Raw genomic sequence first — 21244 nt, 5'->3', positions numbered from 1 at the left:
CAGGGACCGATCGCGGTGGTCCCTGCCGATTAACCCCTTAGAAGCCGCTTCTTAGGGATTAAGCCACAATCGACGGCCCGCTACACGATAGCGGCCGGCGATGGCTACTATGGCAACCAGAGTACTAACAATGGACTCTGGCTATGCCATCGACGGAAGCCTAGTGGGTCCTGACAAAGTCAGGACCCACTATGCTTGCTGTCAGCGAACAGCTGACCTCTAATACACTGCACTACGCATGTAGTGCAGTGTATTAGAATAGCGATCAGGGCCTCCTGCCCTCAAGTTCCCTAGTGGGACAAAGTATAAAAAAAGTGTAAAAAAGTAAAAAAAAGTTGTGTAAAAATAAGAAAATAAAAGTTTTAAAAGTGATAAAACGAAAAATCCCCCTTTTTCCCTCATCAGTCCTTTATTATTAAAATAAATATAAAAATAAACAAATAAACTATACACAATTGGTATCGCCGCGTCCGTAACGGCCTGAACTACAAAACAATGTCGTTATTTATCCCGCGCGGTGAACGCCGTAAAAGAAAATGATAATAAACCGTACCACAATCACAATTGTTTGGTCACTTCATCTCCCAAAAAATGGAATAAAAAAGATCAAAAAGTCGCATGTACCTAAAAATGGTAATGATCGAAACTACAGTTCGTTACGCAAAAAATAAGTCCTCGCACGGCTTTCCTGATGGAAAAATAAAACAGTTATGGCTCTTAGAATAAGGTAACACAAAAAATAAATTATATTTTACAAAATGTATTTTATTGTGCAAACGCCATAAGACATAAAAAAAAAACTATAAACATCTGGTATCGCCGTAATCGTATCGCCCCGCAGAATAAAGTGAATATGTCATTTATAGCGCACGGTGAACGCTGTAAAAAAAATAGAATCAAAAACAATAGTAAAATTGCTGTTTTTTAGTCACCACGCCACCTAAATATAGAATAAAAACTGATCAAAAAGCCGCATGCACCCCAAGAAAACTACAATGGATTCCTCAAGGTCTCTAGTTTCCAAAATGGGATCACTTTTGGGGGGTTTCCACTGTTTTAGCACCACAAGACCTCTTCAAACCGGACATGGTGCCTAATAAATTAAATTAATTAATTAAATGTCACCTCTACTTTGCTGCTCTAAATTCCTGTGAAACACCTAAAGGGTTCATAAACTTTCTAAATGCAGTTGTGAATACTTTGAGGGGTCTAGTTTCTGAAATGGGGTGTTTGATAGGGGTGTCTAATATATGGGCCCCTCAAAGCAACTTCAGAACTGAGCGGGAAATGAAAAAATAAATAAAAATGAAGCAATACTTCGCTTCTTACATTATACTGATAATGAGCCGTGCCCACCCCGAGATGACCCCAGTTTTGACCGTTTGTATAAACGGAGACCCTTATTAGACCGTTTCAGTGCCCGGTTTTCCCAAGCATACACCCCGAGAAGTGTATTTCTATTGATGAGTCCTTGGTACATTTTAAAGGGAGGCTTCAATTCCGCCGGTACCTGCCGAGTAAGAGGGCAAGGTATGGCGTGAAGATGTATAAGCTGTGCGAGAGTGCATGAGGGTATACCTACAAATTTAGGATATATGAAGGGAAGGACACCAGTACTCAGCCCCCAGAATGCCCCCCTTTACTGGGAGTTAATACAAAAATTGTGTGGGATTTGGTGCACCCACTGCTGGACCAGGGTTACTACCTCTACCTGGATAATTTTTATACCAGCGTCCCACTCTTCAAGTGCCTCGCTTCCAGAAGTCCTGCGGCATGCGGCACTGCTAGAAAAAATCTGAGAGGCCTCCCTAAGACTCTGCAGGGCAAACAAGAAGGGGTGAGAGCAGGGCACAATCTAGCAGCAACATATTGTGTGTCAAGTACAAGACAAAAGAGATGCCACACAAGTACCTATGTACCTGTATGAGGTACCAGTACAGAGACCCCCAAACCAGACTGCATCCTGGACTACAATAGGTACAAGGGAGGGGTGGACTTGTCAGATCAAGTCCTGAAGCCCTACAGTACTTCTGGAAGCGAGGCCACACGCATTGTACCAGGGCAACACTTTTTAGGAGAAGTTCCCCAAACTGGCAAGTAGGGAAAAAGGTGCAAAGTCTGATATAAGAGGGGGATAAGGAAGGACACAAAATACCAATGTGACGCATGTCCCGAAAAACTAGAGCTCTGTATGAAAGTGTTTTAAAATGTATCATCCATACCTTTATTTTTAATTTACCACAGTTTTACTTACCCTGATGCACTCCGCACAACTTATCCCTCCTCATCTTTCCCCTCTGAGCCCTGCCGTGTGCCCAGGCAGCTAATAACAGCCACATGTAGGGTATTGCCGTACCCGGGAGAACCCACATTACAGTTTATGGGGTGTATGTCTCCGGTGGCACATGCTGGGCACAATATATCGGACACTGACATGGCATATATATATAGAAAATTGCAAATCTCACTCTGCACCATCTGCTGCACATTATCATTTACACAGTACCTGTGGGGTCAAAATGCTCACTACACCTCTAGATTAATTCCTTAAGGGGTGTCGTTTTTAAAACGGGGTCACTTCTCGGGGGTTTCAACTGTACTGATACCTCAGGGGCTTCTGCATACATGACTTAGCACCAGAAAATCCCCAGTAGGCCACATGGTGGTCCTTTCCTTCTGAGCCCTCCCATGGGCCTAAACGGCAGTTTATCACCACAAATGGGGTATTGCCGCACTCAGGACAAATTGGGCAACAAAATTGGGTATTTTATTCCTTGTGAAAATAAGAAATTTTGAGCCAAAACTACCTCTTATTGGAAAAAAATTAATTTTTTTTAATTCACAGCCCAATTCAAATAAATTCTGTGAAAAAAACTGTGGGGTCTAAATGGTCACAACACCCATAAATAAATTCCTTGAGGGGTGTAGTTTCCAAAATGGGGTCACTTCTGCTGGGTTTCCATTGCTTTGATACCTCTGGGGCTCTGCAAATGTGACATGGCACCCGAAAACCAATCCAGCAAAATCTGGACTCCTAAGAACACATAGCGCTCCTTTCCTTCTGAGCCCTCCCATGGGCCCAAACAGCAGTTTATCACCACAAATGGGGTATTGCCGCACTCAGGACAAAACGTGCAACAAAATGGGGCATTTTGTTCCCTGTGAAAATAAGAAATTCTGATCAAAAATGACATCTTATTGGAAAAATTGTCATTCTTTTAATTTCACAGCCCAATTCAAATACGCGCTGTGAAAAAACTACGGGGTCAAAATGGTAACAACAACCATAAATGAATTCCTTGAGGGGTGCAGTTTCCAAAATGGGGTCACTTTTGGGGTATTCATACTGTTTTGGCACCTCAACACCTCTTCAAACCTGGCATGCTGCCTAAAATATATTCTAATAAAAAAGAGGCCTCAAAATGCACTACGTGCTTCTTTGCTTCTGGGGCTTGTGTTTTAATCCACGAGCGCACTAGAGCCACATGTGGGACATTTCTAAAAACTTCAGAATCTGGACAATACATGTTTAGTAGTGTTTCTCTGGTAAAACCTTCTTTGTTACACAAAAAAAATTGAATAAAATTGAAATTCAGCAAGAAAAATGAAATTTGCAAATTTCACCTCCACTTTGCTTAAATTCCTGTGAAATGCCTAAAGGGTAAAAAAAACTTTCTAAATGCTGTTTTGAATACTTTGAGGGGTCTAGTTTTTAAAATGGGGTGTTTTCTCGGGGTTTCTAATACATAGGCCCCTCAAAGCAACTTCAGAACTGAACTGGTACCTTAAAAAAAAGGCTTTTGAAATTTTCTTAAAAATATGAGAAATTGCTGTTTATGTTCTAAGCCTTGTAACGTCCAAGAAAAATAAAAGAATGTTCAAAAAACGATGCCAATCTAAAGTAGACATATGGGAAATGTGAACTAGTAACTATTTTGGGTGGTATAAACGTCTGTTTTACAAGCAGATACATTTAAATTCTGAAAAATGAAATTTTTTCAATTTTTCTCTAAATTTTGCAAGTTTTCACAAATAAACACTGAATATATCGACCAAATTTTACCACTAACATAAAGCCCAAAGTGTCACGAGAAAACAATCTCAGAATCGCTTGGATAGGTTTAAGCATTCCGACGTTATTACCGCATAAAGTGAAATATGTCAGATTTAAAAAATGGGCTCTGAAACTAGGCTACGTCCTTAAGGGGTTAATATATATTAAAATAATATGGGCAACTTACTTTTTATAACTTATGTAGGATACAGAGTTGTTTGAACAGTCTGTATACTGTCATTTTACTTTTCTTTTGTAGTTCAGGTCATTTGTGTGACACTATGGCTGAATCATTTATAGGCTGCATAACCCAAAAATGTAAAGAACAACACCCTAAAATACAGCTTAGGGTATGTTCACACGGCCTATTTACGGACGTAATTCGGGCGTTTATGCCCCGAATTACGTCTGAAAATAGCGCCTCAATAGCGCTGACAAACATCTGCCCATTGAAAGCAATGGGCAGACGTTTGTCTGTTCACACGAGGCGTATATTTACGCGCCGCTGTCAAATGACGGCGCGTAAATAGACGCCCGCGTAGAAGAAGTGAGGGTATGTTCACACGGCGGGGGTCCGTAACGGCTGAAATTACGGGGATGTTTCAGCCTGAAAACATCCCCGTAAATTCAGCCGTACCGGCATGTGCAGGCGCTTGAACGCCGCGTCAATTACGGCCGTAATTAGCGCTGCTATTCATTGGAGTCAATGAATAACGGCTCTAATTACGGCCAAAGAAGTGACAGGTCACTTCTTCTACGCGGGCGTCTATTTACGCGCCGTCATTTGACAGCGGCGCGTAAATATACGCCTCGTGTGAACAGACAAACGTCTGCCCATTGCTTTCAATGGGCAGATGTTTGTCAGCGCTATTGAGGCGCTATTTTCAGACGTAATTCGGGGCAAAAACGCCCGAATTACGTCCGTAAATAGGCCGTGTGAACATACCCTGACCTGTCACTTCTTTGGCCGTAATTGGAGCCGCTATTCATTGACTCCAATGAATAGCAGCGCTAATTACGGCCGTAATGGACGCGGCGTTCAAGCGCCTGCACATGCCGGTACGGCTGAAATTACGGGGATGTTTTCAGGCTGAAACATCCCCGTAATTTCAGCCGTTACGGACCCCCGCCGTGTGAACATACCCTAACGGTGGTAGACAGTTTTCTTGACTTTCTGTCAGTCACGTGCACTCTACAGTCAGCCTGTCCTTGGCCTTAAACGACAGATAACAGCGAACAATAGATGACATTCCACCGCACTGCTGACGAATAGAAGTTTGGCGTCTCTGAAATGTACGGCTCATAGCTGCACGTATAACACCACATAGTTCTATACACAAGAGCAAATTGTATCATGATAGATTTTGGGTTTCGTCGGGACTTTCCAGCAACAACTTTAGGCCGCGTTACCATGGAGATAGCGCTGTCAATCATCTTTTTTTATGCTTCCTACTGGTTAGAATATTTACTCATGATAGGCGGGCTTAATTGGGCGCGCGCATGCGCATACTTCCCCCTTCCCCGTCCCACAAGGGGGCGTGACTTCCCTCCTCTTGTCTCCGCCATCTTGTTTCGGTTCCCGCGGACCCCTCCCCCTTGTCTCCCGGAGCGCGTACGAAAGGTTAACGAAATTCTCCTTTTAACACGTGTATTGACTCGGACAGCGTTGTGACCGGACTCTGAACAATTGACCTCAGCGCCCCACAGGACGGAGAACTGCTGTATATCTTCCGAGGAAGCTGCACGGTGAGTGTGTCTTTTGTGTATGACGCGCTGGGGGAGGATCGGCACGGTGTTATATGATTGATAAAGTCAAAGGATGAACTTTACGGCACGATCCGGTGACAGGCCTCACTCCCCGCCTCGGGCCCCGCTCATTGGTGGAGGCCGCGGCCTGGTCGGTGTGATTGGTCGGTTAGTCCGGAAACCAACTTGTTTAGGAGGGGGACGAACAAGGGTCGGTTTGCTACATGGCGGCCGCTTATTTAATACAGTGTCAAGTATTTTTAATGGCAATAACCACAGGAGATACACGACATTGGAGTTTGTGCAGACGTGCCAGCGACCTACCAGGAGTAACATGGCTATTGTGATAGGCTGCCGTACTAATACTATACTGAGAAATATAGAGCCAGCAGCTATGTATAGCTATCATTATTCTGCTATAAGCGCGGGAATAGCGAATTCATATCAAAAGGGGCCCTCTGACTGACAAGTGTCCATTACTAATGCCTGTAGCCATTCACTACCTGTTTCTGGAGTGTCTGCATGGACTTCAGTGAGGAATAGGGACAAGTTCACAGTGTGCGTTCTATAAACCTGCCCCATGTAAACACAGAAGAATGCTGCAAGACCATAAGCGTGAGGTGAACAAATGCCAGGTGTTATGTGTTCACCCCTCTATGATATCCATATCCTTTAAGACAACAGGCGGAGACAGGGGTATTGGGGATTTCCTTGTTGTGTGACCCACAATTTGTCTGTAAAATGTTTTGAATATCTGATGTGAAAGGGAAAAAAAACCTGACTTTTTCTATATAGATCCACAAATTGCATTTTTGGATTAACTTGTCACATGCCCTTTCCAATTCTGTCAGGTCTTCTATGCTGTGTTACGTGAGGGCAGTATATGATAGAGGGGCGCCGAGCTTGAGTGTAGTTTTCTATTATTTGATGGTCTTTTTATGTATAAAGCTGTAGAGCGAGCCTGTGGGCAACATGCCAATACTGAGCCAAATATCATGCACCGTCCAAGCTTTTTACAGATGTGCCAAAAATATGCCTCAGTAGTGCACATGACCCCTTCCATAGACTCCAAGGTTAATAGACCCCAAAATGTAATTTTCAAAATTCCGATCCCAATGTACAGCAGCACTTCCCTGCACAAGCTGCAGGAATAGAGGACGATGTGACATGAATAGCCAGCAGAAAATCTGACTTCTCCTTCCCAGCTCCAATGTACTGTGCATGTCGTTGAATGCCACTGTTTATACACTGTACGAATTGGCGGCCCTCTCCTAATATCAATCAGTGGAACCCCAGAAAACTCACCAAGGGACCCTGGGGTTCCACAGAATTAAGTGTAGGAAGCAGATTTAGAGGTTATTAAAAATTGTATTAAATTTCACATCTAGTACTAACAAAGCTCTTGTATTTAAGTGGGCTCTACGCTTTAAATCCTTTTTTGTGAGAAGGGCTTCTTGATATTAAATGGATTGCAAAGTGTTCCCCTGGTGGGACAGTGACAGTAGTTTCTATTGCTGTCCTATCACTGTGACAGTGATGTCAGCAGCATTGCTGGAGTCCCTGAGCAGAGCATCAGCGATAGGAAACTCCTGATGTCACTGTCCATATATGGGCAGTGATGTCAGCAGCAGTGCTGGATTCCCTGAGCAGAGCATCAGCGATAGGAAACTCCTGATGTCACTGTCCATATATGGGCAGTGATGTCAGCAGCAGTGCTGGATTCCCTGAGCAGAGCATCAGCGATAGGAAACTCCTGATGTCACTGTCCATATATAGTCAGTGATGTCAGGGGCAGTGCTGGAGTCCCTGAGCAGAGCATCAGCGATAGGAAACTCCCGATGTCACTGTCCATATATGGGCAGTGATGTCAGCAGCAGTGCTGGATTCCCTGAGCAGAGCATCAGCGATAGGAAACTCCTGATGTCACTGTCCATATATAGGCAGTGATGTCAGGGGCAGTGCTGGAGTCCCTGAGCAGAGCATCAGCGATAGGAAACTCCTGATGTCACTGTCCATATATGGGCAGTGATGTCAGGAGCAGTGCTGGAGTCCCGGGTAGAACGCTAGCTGATGCTCTGCTCAGGGACTCCAGCGATAGGCAATGTGGCAGCTCCTTGCGGTCAAGCACTTGATAACACGCCAAAACGACAAGACTTGTGGCAACAACTCAGTGTTTGAACTGAACGATTCAGTACAGAATTAAAAATGTAAGTATATTAGTGACTTCTTTTCACAATACATATGAATTCAAAGCAATTTTTGGTCCCTGGATAACCCCTTTTAAGCATTATACAGTGTTCATTTATATCAATGGGTTGTCTGTGTCTACTAGGCCTTACACAGTTTTTTGGCACGTTCCTTGACTAGGAAACCGCGACAAAAAATGGCCAAGAACACCTCCCATTGATTTCAATGGGAAGCTGAGGCGTTTTTTCCCACAAGCAGAAAAAAACGGTTGCAGGAAAAAGCGCCATGCCCTTTGTTCAGGCGTTTCCATCTCAGTTCTCCCATTGACATCAATGGGAGGCAGAGAAAGTGTTTTTTGCAGAATTTTTTAGCACTCGGCGCTTAATGGCAGTGGTCAAAAACGCGGCAAACAGTGCAGACGGGTGAAAATCTGCCTCAAAATTCTTGAAGGAATTTTGAGGCTGATTTTTCCACCTGCAAAAAACAGTGTGAACAGGGCCTAATACAGGACCTGTCCTCCAGAGCCAGAGGAACTCTTTTTGTAATCGGTCTCCACTCTGGCCAAGAGATGAGGATCCTGAACAGGGTACCCCCTCTAATAACACAGAATTCCCTAATCCGGTATATGACAATGGGCTTTCTAAACTGGACAACCCCTTTAATTAGTTCCCAGGTTTTTGGTTGCACATGAGATGAGGAAGCTAATTATTAGTAAATGATCTCCAATGGTTGTAACGAAATGTCAACACCATTTCCTTTTTTTTTCTGGACTGAAGGTAAAATGGTTGCTGCTGAAATAAGATGTAGGGGGGTATTTATGAAGACTGGCGTCTTATATGCCTGTCCTAATAAAAAGTTAAAGTAAGATGCAAAGTTTATTAGTAGACTAACACTTTTTAAGAAACGTGTCGCATCTTTTGGCCGGCCGTGCTCCATCAATCCCCCCCCCCCCCCCCCTATCAGCGATAAAATAAAAAACACATACCCCCCCCCTCCCCAGCATGCCGTGTGGCTCATACAATGTTCGGTTGTCGAGCAGCGTTAAGGCCTAATTTACGACCCTGGACTTCTACGTTCAGTTTACTGGGAGGGGGGGGCAAGGTACGAGGCTTAGCATGGGCCTTTACCTTGCTACGCCCCACAGAGTGAAATATATGCCAGCTAGGAGCTCATGTAGATTTTGAATATAATTTACGCTAGTTTTCTGGCAAAGCCCCACCATTTTCCACATATGTGGCGAGGGTGGTACAAAAAGGCTGGAAGTCGCAAAATGTGACTTGTGACCTTCTGCGTCTTTGTAAGAAAACGGGCGTAGAAAGGTTGATAAATTCCCCCCATAGCACCTTTTTTAAGAAGTGGTGAAAAGACTGAAGAACATGTTGTATCCTGGCTCATACAAGGGGCTGCAGGGCAGTCGTGGCGAACCATCATAGTAAATTAGCCTCCTGAATATAAAGAGCCTTTAGCATACATGCTTTGATCTGATCAGGAGAAGCTACAATCTGTAACGTCAATTTGATGCCAGAAGCACTGCACCAAATAATGTGCAAAACTGCGAATGTAATCATTCAATTATTCTTGTACATTATTTCTCATAGTGACTTTCTCATGAGACATTTATGGCATATTTGTTTGATCGCTGGCACCACACCCTTTCCATGAACAGTGGGGCCAGTACCCATGGTTCCGGCGGAGAGATGGCTGTGTATTCTTGGCCTCTCCATATTGAAATACACAGGCTACTTATCTGCCGCCACTTGTAAACTACACAATTTTGAGTGTAAGCTTCCCTTTTTTTTTTTTTTTTTTTTTTTTTTTTTTTTTTACCCGATCTGCAGCAATCTTTATTTGTTTGCAGTCGTCTTAAATTTTCACCAGTCAAAGGGATTGTCTTTATGGGCATTAAGACATTGTAGAGGAGGTCCACTGCTCAGGACTTGCTGTCTGTGCCAGAACAGATAGCCGCTCTAAGAGTCGCCACTGTTCTTGCAGATCCTGCGCAGCCATGCACGGCTTACCCCGGCGATAACTGCCGATTCCTGGGTGTTAGACAACTCCCTTTTAGTCAGGGCTGGGCAAATCCCAGGTAGCCATTGTGTTTGGTCCATTGTATGTCGGCTGCATTTCCCAGACAGAACACACTGCAGGGAGCCGGGCTCTTATCGTCATAGTTACCTATGACGCTAGGAGTCCCTGCCTCGCTGCGGGAAAACGGTCCCGTACTGTAATCATGTTTTCAGTACGGGACAGTTTTCCCGCAGCGAGGCAGGGACTCTCAGCGTCATAGATCACAATGATGCTAGGAGCCCGGCTCCCTGTGTTGTAAAAAACGCACTGCAAAACTAGTTTTACCACCGTTTTGCAGTTAGCATGGGAACTGCGCTAAAAACTCATAGGTTTTGCAGTGCAGTTTTTAGCCGTGCGGCAAAAAACAAGGCAAAACCGCACTGTGTGAATGCACCCTACAACCGGGTTCTCACGGGTTGGATACACTGTGTAAAAATCATGCAGCGTATCCGACCTGGAACATACAGTACGTTCCGTCCCAAAAAACTGCACCACGCAGAAAAAAAAGTGCTCACGCTTACTCCCTCCATCTTGTCTGCACGTAGTCGGGCTTCCTATGATGAAGTTGTAGGCCATGTGACGCTGCAGCCTGTGATTGGCTGCAGCGGTCACATGGGATGAAACGTCATCCCGGGAGGCTGGACTGCAGGAAGGAAGAGGGAGTTCTGGGTGTTTATTTTTTTTCCTCTTCCGGAGTTGTGATTTTTGCGGCGTAGCCACTGCGATTATGCCGCAAAAGACGCAACACTTGGCTCTCTGTTGCGGGTTTTGCATCCCCATTGAATTCAATGGCGAAAACCCGCAATAGAAAATCAACAAAAATGGAACATGAATTGACATGCTGCGGAATTAAGTTCTGCACCGCAGGTCAATTTATTAACGTTTATGCTGCAGGTTTTTTTCCGCAGAGTGGGCATGAGGTTTTCAAGATCTCATTCACTTTGCTGCTGCGGAAATTCCGCACACCATTCCGCTAAAAGCACACAGTGTATCCGCCCTGTGTGCCGCAGGGAACTAAGTTCTAAGTTGTGGTGCATTTTTCCGGCCGGAGTGTTCGATGCGGAAAACTGCACAGAAAAAAATGGATACTTACCTTGGCGACGTCTCCCCCCATAGCATGACGCTATGCAGCCCTGAGATGCAAATTCATCCCATGTGACCGCTACAGCCGGTGATGAGGCTTGGAGGCGGAAACACAGACTTCCGTGTAAGTATGTTTTGTTTTTTTTTAGTTAGCTTTTTTTGCGGCGGAGTCGCTGCGATATTGCTGCAAAAAACGCAACATCTGCTATTTGTTGTGGGTTTTACCACCACATTGAATTCAATGGGAAAATCCCGCAAAAAAGAAGCCACATTTACACAACTACAATTGACACGCTGCAGATGAAAAATCCGCACCACATGTCGATTTCTGAGAATTTTATCCGCTCAGCATTTACGCAGAGTGTGGATCAGATTTGTTTAAATCTCATCCACTTTGCTGCTACTGTATTATACTGCGGTTTTTCCACAACTAATTCCGTTGCGGAAAATCCATAACATTTGCGCTACATGTGAATTTACTCTTAGGCCTTATTCAGACGAACGTTGTATACGTTCGTGTTGTCTGTTAAAAAAAACGGTCAGCACACGGACCTATGCTATTTAAATGGGGCTATTCAGACATCCGTGATTTTACACGCAGCATGTTTCTGTTGCGTGGAACTCACTGCATGTCCTATTCTGGTCCGTTTTGCAGACCACGTCGCCCATTGAAGTCTATCGGTGCGTGAATATCGCGGACAGCACACAGACGTCATCCGTGTGCTGTCCGTGATTCACACACCAGTTGCTAAAGAAATGCTGTGAAAATAAAAAAATATGTATGAAAAATTGTGTGTTTTTTGCGGACGGTTCGTGTCTGTCAGGCCTAGTGCTGAACTTTTGACTGCAGTTAGATAGCACTGAGTGCATGGGAAGACTGCTGAATATATTGTTACATTTAGTAAAGTCTATTGGTTGTAGTCTAATATGACCTCATAAACTTTGTCAAAAAGACTATATAGGACTCTGGCTCTTCCTCTGAGATAAGTGCAAAGCTCTTGAGAAGCCTTAGGCCTCATTCAGATGGCTGTGTTCGGTGCGTGATATATAGACTGTGTTTCGGTTGTATTTGCCAGACCACAGTTCAGGGAGACGGGCAACTAGCATCATAGTATCTGTGATGCTTTCAGTACAGGAGAGTATTCCCGCCGGAAGCCATGGACTCCTAATGAGGTTTAAGGCCTAGTTCTCACTGTGTTTTTGGCGCTGACGTGGAAACTGCGTCTAAACCAAACAACTGCCTCAAATCCCCCTCTATTGATTTCAATCAGAGGTAGGGCCGTCTTCTGCCGCTAAACCTCTATTGAAACCAATGAGAGGCTGTTTGTTTTGTAGTGTTTTTGGTAAAAAAAAAACACTCGTCTGGTTTAACCCCTTCCTGTCGTAAACAACTTTCAGATTAAAATTTTAGTTTATTCCTCCCCACCTTCCAAAAGCCATAACTTTTTTTATTTTTTTTATTTTTTTTTTAATCTTTCCGTCTATTAAGTGGTATGAGGGACAAGCTGTAGTTTTTAATACTATTTTGGGGTACATGCGACGTTTTGATCAATTTTTATTACATTTTTTGTGGGAGATGAGGTGACCAAAAAAATAGCAATTCTGGCATTTACAATTCCTTTTTTACGGCGTACACCGTGCGGGTTAAATAATGATATATTGTAATAGTTCAGACTTTTACGGATGCGGCGATGCCAATTATGTTTATTTATTATTTTACTATGCTCTAGGGGGGAAATGGGAGTTTTTTTAACTTATAATTTTTTATTTTTACTAATTTCACTTTTTTTTTTATTAGTCCCCCAGCGATTGTTGGATCGCTTGCACTATATAATACAATACTAATGTATTGCAGTATATCATCTTTCTGACATGCTTCAGAGGCAGGACTTAGTAGGAGCACAAAGATGGCGGACCTGGGGGCCTTCATTAGGCCCCCAGGCAGCCATAGCAACCATCGCCACCCCGTGATTGCTTTGTGGGGGGTGCCATGAGCTGCTAGAGGGGGTCGCCCCCTTCTTTCTAACTATTTAAATGCCGCGGTCGCTATTGACCGCGGCATTTAATGGGTTAAACGAGCGGGATCACGTTCGTTACTGTAAAGTGTTGGCTGTAACGTACAGCCAACACCCGCATCGTATGGAGTGGGTTCACTCTGTGAGCCCGTTCCATACTTCCACCTACCCGGCTATGACGTAGCCATACGTCAAAGGTCGGGAAGGGGTTGAAAAGAGTCAGTGTTAAAAAAACAAACAAAACAAATGCTGCATTTCAAAATCTATTTCTATAATCGTGGAGGAATTTTGAGTCAGATTTTATTCGGCTGGGATTTTCGCTGCGGAAAGCCGTGGTAGAAAGAAAAAAAGTTTCATATTTACTGTGGCCATTGTCAGGGTGACGTGTCCCTCCTTTGCCGTCCGGCCTCCCTGGATTACTCTGCAGCCCATGTGACCGCTGCATTTGTCACATGGGATGAAACGTCATCCCAGGAGGCTGGACTGTAGGAAGAAGCAGGGAGTTCTGGGTAAGTATGTATTTATTTTTTTTGCAGTGGATTTGCCGCGATTCCGCCGCAAAAGTCGGCTTTCTGTTGTTGGTTTTGCATCCCCATTGAATTCAGTGGGGAAAACTGGCAACAGAAAAGCAATGCAAACGCAGCATAAATTGTCGTGCTGCAGATTTAAATTCTGCACCGCAGGTCGATCTATTAACGTTTACGCTGCGTTTTGGTTTTTCCTACAGCATGGGCACGGGATTTTCAAAATCTCATCCGCTTTGCTACTACTGTAAATGTTGCGGATTCTCCACAAAGTGAATGAGATTTAGAAAATCTGATGCCCACACTGCATAAAAAAAAAAACGTAGGAAAGTTGTGTTATGCATTGTGACTTTCAATTTCGCAGCATGTCAATCTATGCCGCATGTTCTGTGCGAAGATGCTGCGTGTTGTCCATAGACTTCAATGGGGAGGAAAAACACTATTTGGTCTTATTGACACGGCTGTGTTTGGTCCATGATATATGGGCCGCATTTCCCGGACCAAACACAGTTCAGGGAGCCGGGCTCCTAGCATGAGTTATGTATGACACTAGGTGTTCCTGCCTCCCCGCGGGAATGCGGTCACACCGGATACTGTGTTCGGTCCGGGAAATACGGCCGACATGCGATCCGTACATCATGGACCGAACACAGCCATGTGAAATAAGGCTTTTGGTGCAGATTTTTGTGACTGATTTAGGCTTCGTTCACATCTGCGCTAGGGTCCCAAACCGTCGGAGCTTTCTGTCTAAACGGGACCCTGACTGACACAAATGGAAACCAAAGGTTTCCGTTTCCATCACCATTGATTTAAATAACTGATCCGGTGCCAATGGTTTCCGTCGTTTTGACGGAATAAACCCCGTAGCTAACTAAGTTATTGATTCTGTCAAAACGACGGACCCCTTGCACAACTGAGACAAACGGAAACCATTGGTACCGGATCCGTCAACATTGAAATCAATGGTGATGGAAATAGAAACCTTTGGTTTGTGTCAGTCAGGGTACTGTTCGAACGGAACCCCAGCGCAGGTGTGAACGAAGCTTTGCCAGCGTTTTTCTTAATAATTTGCTGCAGGTTTTCTGTTGCAGATAATCTGCCGCATATCCTGTGTGCAAAACATTTCTTTGAGGCAAAACAAGGTCTATGTCCTAAAATGATGTATTTTAGAGTAAATAACAGACAATGATGAATCTATAAGGAGGAATCTCTTACAAAGAGAAGTATATTGGATACATACTATGAAAAGCATTAATCCAACAGACATAAATGAAACATTCAATTTTGTAATATACCTTTTAATTCTGTCTTTTATCTATAACATAAAACCTTGTAACAAAATCTTGTAATACTCTGTGCCTTATGTTTCCTCTACACTATTGCATAGTTTTTAAATTAAATAGATATTGTTCTAATATTGTTTTAATATTATATATGCTAGAAATTCTCATTATATTAACTTAATTGTGAAATATTAGGTGAAAAAATACTACAGAAAAAAAAGCAGAAAGAGAAATGGTGACAGCACACTGCGGACACTAATGCCACCTAAACCACTAAATATAAATAAATATGCACTAAAGCGAAATCTACTTATAATAGGGAGGTTCTTAGTGCACATTTTGATCAAAAAGTGTTTGCCCACCTGCCACGACAAGGCGACCTCTGTAAGGTGGGGACCTACTCTGCATATACACCCAGAACTGGGACTAAGGTGGGATTCACACGACCGGGTCGCGTCCGAGCCCGAGTGCCGGCCGGTAAAATCGGCCATTCTGCCCGGCCGTTTTGCATAAAGTTATGCATCCGTGCCGGGCAGATCCGGACAGTGACATCAGCGGCAACTCCTGAAGGGGAATCCCCATGTGTTCGGGGATTCCGCTTCAGGAGTTTCCCCTGATGTCACTGCCCAGATATGGACAGAGACATCAAGCGCTCTGTCCGTGTGTTCGGGGATTCCGCTCCTTCAAGGAGCTAAAGTGCGTCTAGCACATAGAGCGGGGAGATACCTCCCCGCTCTGCTATAGTGGCGTCGCTACAGTAGTAGCAGCAGCTGCTGCAGCTGCTAGCGGTGCCATCAAAGGTGTCGCCGGGCCAGGGCGCTTTTAAAACAAGCAGGAGAAGGGAGCCAGCGCAGCGCTCCCTTCCACCTGCTGTACACCCCGGCCCTGCCACACCGTGTACAGCGATGCCATTCGTCAGAATGGCATCAACTCCTCCTCACATGCACTCTGCGCTGTGAGGAGGAGGAGATAGAGCGCAAGAGCCGGAAAACCCGGCCGTCACTCGGGACACATCCCGGTGATGGCCGGGTATTACCCGGCCCCATAGACTTCTATGGGGGCCGGGTACCCGGGCGAAAATAGAGCATGTCCTATTTTTTGACGGGCGGTTTTCCTGGCCGTCAAAAAATCGGTCGTGTGAATAGCCCCATTAGGGGTCTATTATTCCTAATGCAGCCGGGTGCCGGCCGATTTATGAACGGCCGGCACCCGGCCGGGAAACCCTGCCGTGTGAATGAGGCCTAAGCCTACATATATACCTGGGAATGGTAGAACCAGCATTAAACTAATTAAAATCACCCAGGGCAGAATGGGAGGAGTGCAAGATCAAAAATGGAGACAGTCACTAACCCCACATATATGGATCACATAAACACAGAAAAAGGCCATACTTACAAATGGACACAGCCAGGTCAGAAACGCTGATGAAGGACTGAGCAGGTGCTTTAAATAATAATAGCCACTCCCACTAGTCTTGAGGGGAGTGGTGTGTGTGGTGCATGGGATGTGTAGTAAGAAATAATAAATGAATAGTGTGTGTGCAAGTGTAATACTATAAGTGAAATATAGGGGGCAGTAATGAGTGAAGTGCCTCAATAGAAATAAATGGATAATGAGGTGCAAGTGTGTGAAACATGGAGGGATAGTGTGTACGTCATGAGGCACAACGTGTATAGCCAGGTAGAAGCCTATTTGTGACGCCTTGATAGTTCATAGAGCGGGCTACCCTGCTTGCTATGCCAAACAACAACACACCATGCTCTCTCTATGTTGTTGTTTGGCATAGCAAGCAGGGTAGCCCGCTCTATGAACTATCAAGGCGTCACAAATAGGCTTCTACCTGGCTATACACGTTGTGCCTCATGACGTACACACTATCCCTCCATGTTTCACACACTTGCACCTCATTATCCATTTATTTCTATTGAGGCACTTCGCTCATTACAGCCCCCTATATTTCACTCATAGTATTACACTTGCACACACACTATTCATTTATTATTTCTTACTACACATTCCATGCACCACACACCACTCCCCTCCCCTCAAGACCAGTGGAAGTGGCTATTATTATTTAACCCCTTCCCCCTGCTTGCATTCTGGGCCCTAATGTCCAAGCCATTTACATTTTTCCATTGTCACATTCGAAGAGCTGTAACTTTTTTATTTTTGCGTCGGCATAGCTGTATAAGGTCTTGTTTTTTGCGTGACGACTTGCAGTTTTTATTGGTACCATTTGAGAGTAGATGCGACTTTTTGATCACTTTTTATCACATTTTTTTTAAGTCAGGATTAACAGAAAACAGCAATTTTTCCATTGTTTTTTATTTTATTTTTTACGGCGTTCACAGTGCGGGTTAAATAATGTAACAGCTTTATAGTCGGGGTCGTTACGGACGCGGCAATACCAAATATGTGTAACTTTTTAGGCTTTATTGTAGTTTTTTTTAATAGTAAAGCATTTTGTAAGGGGAAAAGCTGGGTTTTTCATTTTTTTTGTTTCATTTTTTTATTTTTAATTAACTTTATTAAACTTTTTTACTAGTCCCACTAGGGGACTTCACTATCCTCCGATTGCTATTATAATACACTGCAATACTTTTGTATTGCAGTGTATTACTGCCTGTCCGTTTTAAAACGGACAGGCATCTGCTAGGTCATGCCTGCGGCATGATCTAGCAGGCATTCGCTCCAGGCAGACCTGGGGGTCTTTATTAGACCCCCGGCTGCCTTAGAAGACACAGACACTCGGCGATTTTATCGCCGGGTGTCAGTGAGATGAGGGAGCTCCCTCCCTCTCTCCAAAACCACTCAGATGCGGCGCTCGCTATTGCGCACCGCATCTGAAGGGTTAAACGGGTGAGATCGATACTAATATCGATCTCACCCGGCAGAGCAGGGACGCCCCCAGCCCTCAGCTGCCTCTGGCAGCTGAGAGCAGGGAGATTTCACGGCTCCCTGCTCTGTTTACTTTATTCTACAGCAGCGACGTAGAATAGCGGCGCTCTAGAATAAAGCCCACTAATGACCGCCGTAAAAAGACGTATCGGCGGTCATTAAGGGGTTAAAGCACCTGCTCATTCCTTCATCAGCGTTTCTGACCTGGCTGTGTCCATTTGTAAGTATGGCCTTTTTCTGTGTTTTCGTATATGTCCCCTTGTTTTTATCGGTTCTATATATGGATCACATAAACACAAAAAAATTTGAACAGCATATTACAACTAAATGATATAAAATGTGTATTCAGGTGCAAGAACACCTGTGACTGCAAATATACAGCAGAAAAATAAATGGCGACATAGAAATAAAAATAGATATTGTTCTAATATTATATAAGCTAGAAATTCTCAATATATTTAATAACTTAATTGTGAAATATTAGGTGAAAAAATACTATATACTTCAATATTTAGACCTCGTTCTGTATTCACATTCTATATATGGACTATTTTAAACTAATGGATTTATAGCTATATTTCTATAACAAAAAATTCTTTCCTTCTAAAAAAAAAAGAAACACAAAATTAAATTTTTCATTAATGAAACGTAACAAAGTACTATGAAGAAAAGAGTTCTTCCAAATAATCCATTTCTTAAATATTCATTGCGAAACTCAATGCTTGTTTTTAACTACATATGTTTTTAAACATTCACTCTTTTGTAAAAAGTTGTATATTACACTTGCCTTAGTCGATCACTATTTAACCCCTTCTCTCTTTAGCCACTTTTGACCTTCCTGACAGAGCCACAATTTTCAAATCTGACACATTTCACTGTGGTAATAACGTCGGAATGCTTTAAAGGGAATGTGTTGCCAGCAAAACATGTTTTGTTTTTTTTTTTGTTTTTTTTTAGTTAAACAATTAGTGTGTAGGTGATTAAACATTGTTCTAATTTTTTTATTTTTTTTTCACAAGTCAGGAAATATTATAAATTGGATTCAATTTATAATATTTCCCAGCACTGGTCACTAGATGGAGCCATTCCCAAAATTGCAGCATTGCATGTGGTAAAGCAACCACATTGCTTTATGCTGCAAAATTGGGTAAAAATCCCTCGCTCTAGTGAGCTCTCAGAATCCCCCCCCTCCTTTATCCTGGCTAGTGCCGGGAGAAACGAGGGGTTTGAACGGTCTAACCTCCTACACTGTGTCGCCATTTTTTGAGCTAACACACAGTGTAGTAGGTTTACATACAGTAGTAAACACACACTGAAACACGAACATACATAGAAATAACTTACCTGCTCCAGTCGCCGCCGCTCCCGCTCCCTCCGGTCCATCCGCTCCGTCTGCTGCCGCTGCTCCATGTGCACAAGTTCGGAAGCCGCGACCGGAAGTAGTAATCTTACTGTCCGGCCGCGACTTCCGGTCCACAGGAAAATGGCGCAGGACGGCGCGCATTTCAAATTGAACTGTGTGGGAGCGGCGCATGCGCCGTTCCCACACAGCGGCGTACACGATAGTGAATGGAACGGGCCCCGTTCGCAGTCCCTATGGGACTGGAGCTGCCGTATTCCATGTCTGTATGTGTCGTTAATCGACACATACAGAAATGGAAAAAAAAATGGCAGCCCCCATAGGGAAGAAAGTGTAAAAATAAAAAAAAAGTAACACACAAACACATTAATCCAAACGTTTTTAATAAAGCACTAACATCTTTAACATATTAAAAAAAAAAATTTGGTGACACTGTTCCTTTAACCTATCCAAGCGATTCTGAGATTGTTTTCTCGTGACACATTGGACTATATGTTACTGGCAAAATTTGCTCAATACGTTCAGTATTTAAATGTGAAAAACACAAATTGTGCAAAAATTTGAATTTTTCGATATTTAAATGTATCTGCTTGTAAGACAAGCAGTTATACCACACAAAATAGTCGCTAATTAACATCCCCCATATGTCTACATTAGACTGACATCATTTTTTTGAATATCCCTTTATTTCTCTAGGACGTCACAAGGCTTAGAACTTTAGCAGCAATTTCTCCCATTTTCAAAAAAATTTCAAAAGGCTATTTTTACAGGGGCCAGTTCAGTTGTGAAGTGGCTTTTAGGACCTAATATATTAGAAGCCTCCAAAAAGTCACCCCATTTTAAAAACTTCACCCCTCAAAGTATTCAAAACAGCATTTAAAAAGTTTCTTAATCCTTTAGACGTTTCACAGGAATTAAAGCAACGTTTTACCAGAGAAAAACAACTCAATATTTATTGCCCAGGTTCTGCAGTTTTAGGAAATATCCCACGTGTGGCACTAGTGTGCTAATGGACTGAAGCACCGACCTCAGAAGCAAAGGAGCATCTAGTGGATTTTGGGCCTCCTTTTTATTAGAATATATTTTAGGCACCATGTCGGGTTTGATGGGCTCTTGCTGTGTCAAAATAGTAGAAACCTCCCCCACAAGTGGCCCCATTTCGGAAACTACACCCCTTGAGGAAATTATCTAAGGGTATAGTTAGCATTTTGACGGCGTTTTTTTTGCAGAAAATATCGGAAGTAGGCCATGAAAATCTACATTCTTTCAAAGAAAATGTAGGTATAGCTAATTTTTTTTTTCTCATTTCCACAAGGACTAAAGGAGAAAAAGCACCACAAAATTTGTAAAGCAATTTCTCCCAAGTAAAACAATACCACACGTGTGGTAATAAACGGCTGTTTGGACACACAGCCGGGCTTAGAGGGGAAAGAGCGCCATTTGGCTTTTGGAGATCACATTTAGCAAGAATGGTTTGCGGAGGCCATGTCGCATTTGCAGAGCCCCTGAGGGGACAAAACAATGAAAACGCCCAAAAAGTGACTCCATTTTGGAAACTACGCCCCTTGAGGAATTCATCTAGGGGTGTAGTGATAATTTTGACCCCACAGGTGTTTCATATAATTTATTAGAATTGGGCAGTGAAAATAAAAACAATCCCTTTTCTTCAATAAGACGTAGCTTTAGCTCAATTTTTAATTTTCTCAACAAATAAAGGAAAAACAGAACCCCAACATTTGTAAAGCAACTTCTCTGGAGTACGGCAATACCCCATATGTGGTCATATACTGCTGTTTGGGCACATGGCAAGGAACAGAAGAGGAGTGGCATTTGGCTTTTGGAGCACAGATTTTTGCTGGATTGGTTTCTTGCCACGATGTCGCTTTCGCAAAGCCCCTAAGGTACCGGTACAGTGGAAACTACCCAAAAGGGACTCCATTTGTGATACTACACCCCTTGAGGAATTAATCTAGGGGTGTAGTGGGCATTTTGACCCAACAGCTTTTTATTTGAATTGGGCAGTGAAA

At 43.4% G+C, this 21244-nt stretch overlaps 1 protein-coding gene across 4 annotated transcripts in view; it reads left to right on the top strand.

Moving 5' to 3' along the window:
* Positions 1-5583: 5583 nt before the first annotated feature.
* NFYC (nuclear transcription factor Y subunit gamma) overlaps positions 5584-21244 on the top strand; it is a 52564-nt gene continuing 36903 nt past the window's right edge. For 2 of the 4 annotated variants that reach the window (XM_075853175.1, XM_075853176.1), the window contains exon 1: positions 5584-5800. The gene's annotated coding sequence lies outside the window, so the exon portion shown is untranslated. Of the gene's footprint in view, positions 5801-5989; positions 6012-21244 lie in introns of those variants that run through there. The other 2 variants (XM_075853173.1, XM_075853177.1) reach the window with 2 other exon arrangements.

This window comes from Rhinoderma darwinii, chromosome 2 (assembly GCF_050947455.1).
Source record: "Rhinoderma darwinii isolate aRhiDar2 chromosome 2, aRhiDar2.hap1, whole genome shotgun sequence".
NCBI lineage: Eukaryota > Metazoa > Chordata > Amphibia > Anura > Rhinodermatidae > Rhinoderma > Rhinoderma darwinii.
Note: the sequence above shows the minus strand (reverse complement) of the source record. Positions and strands in the feature narration are given on the sequence as shown.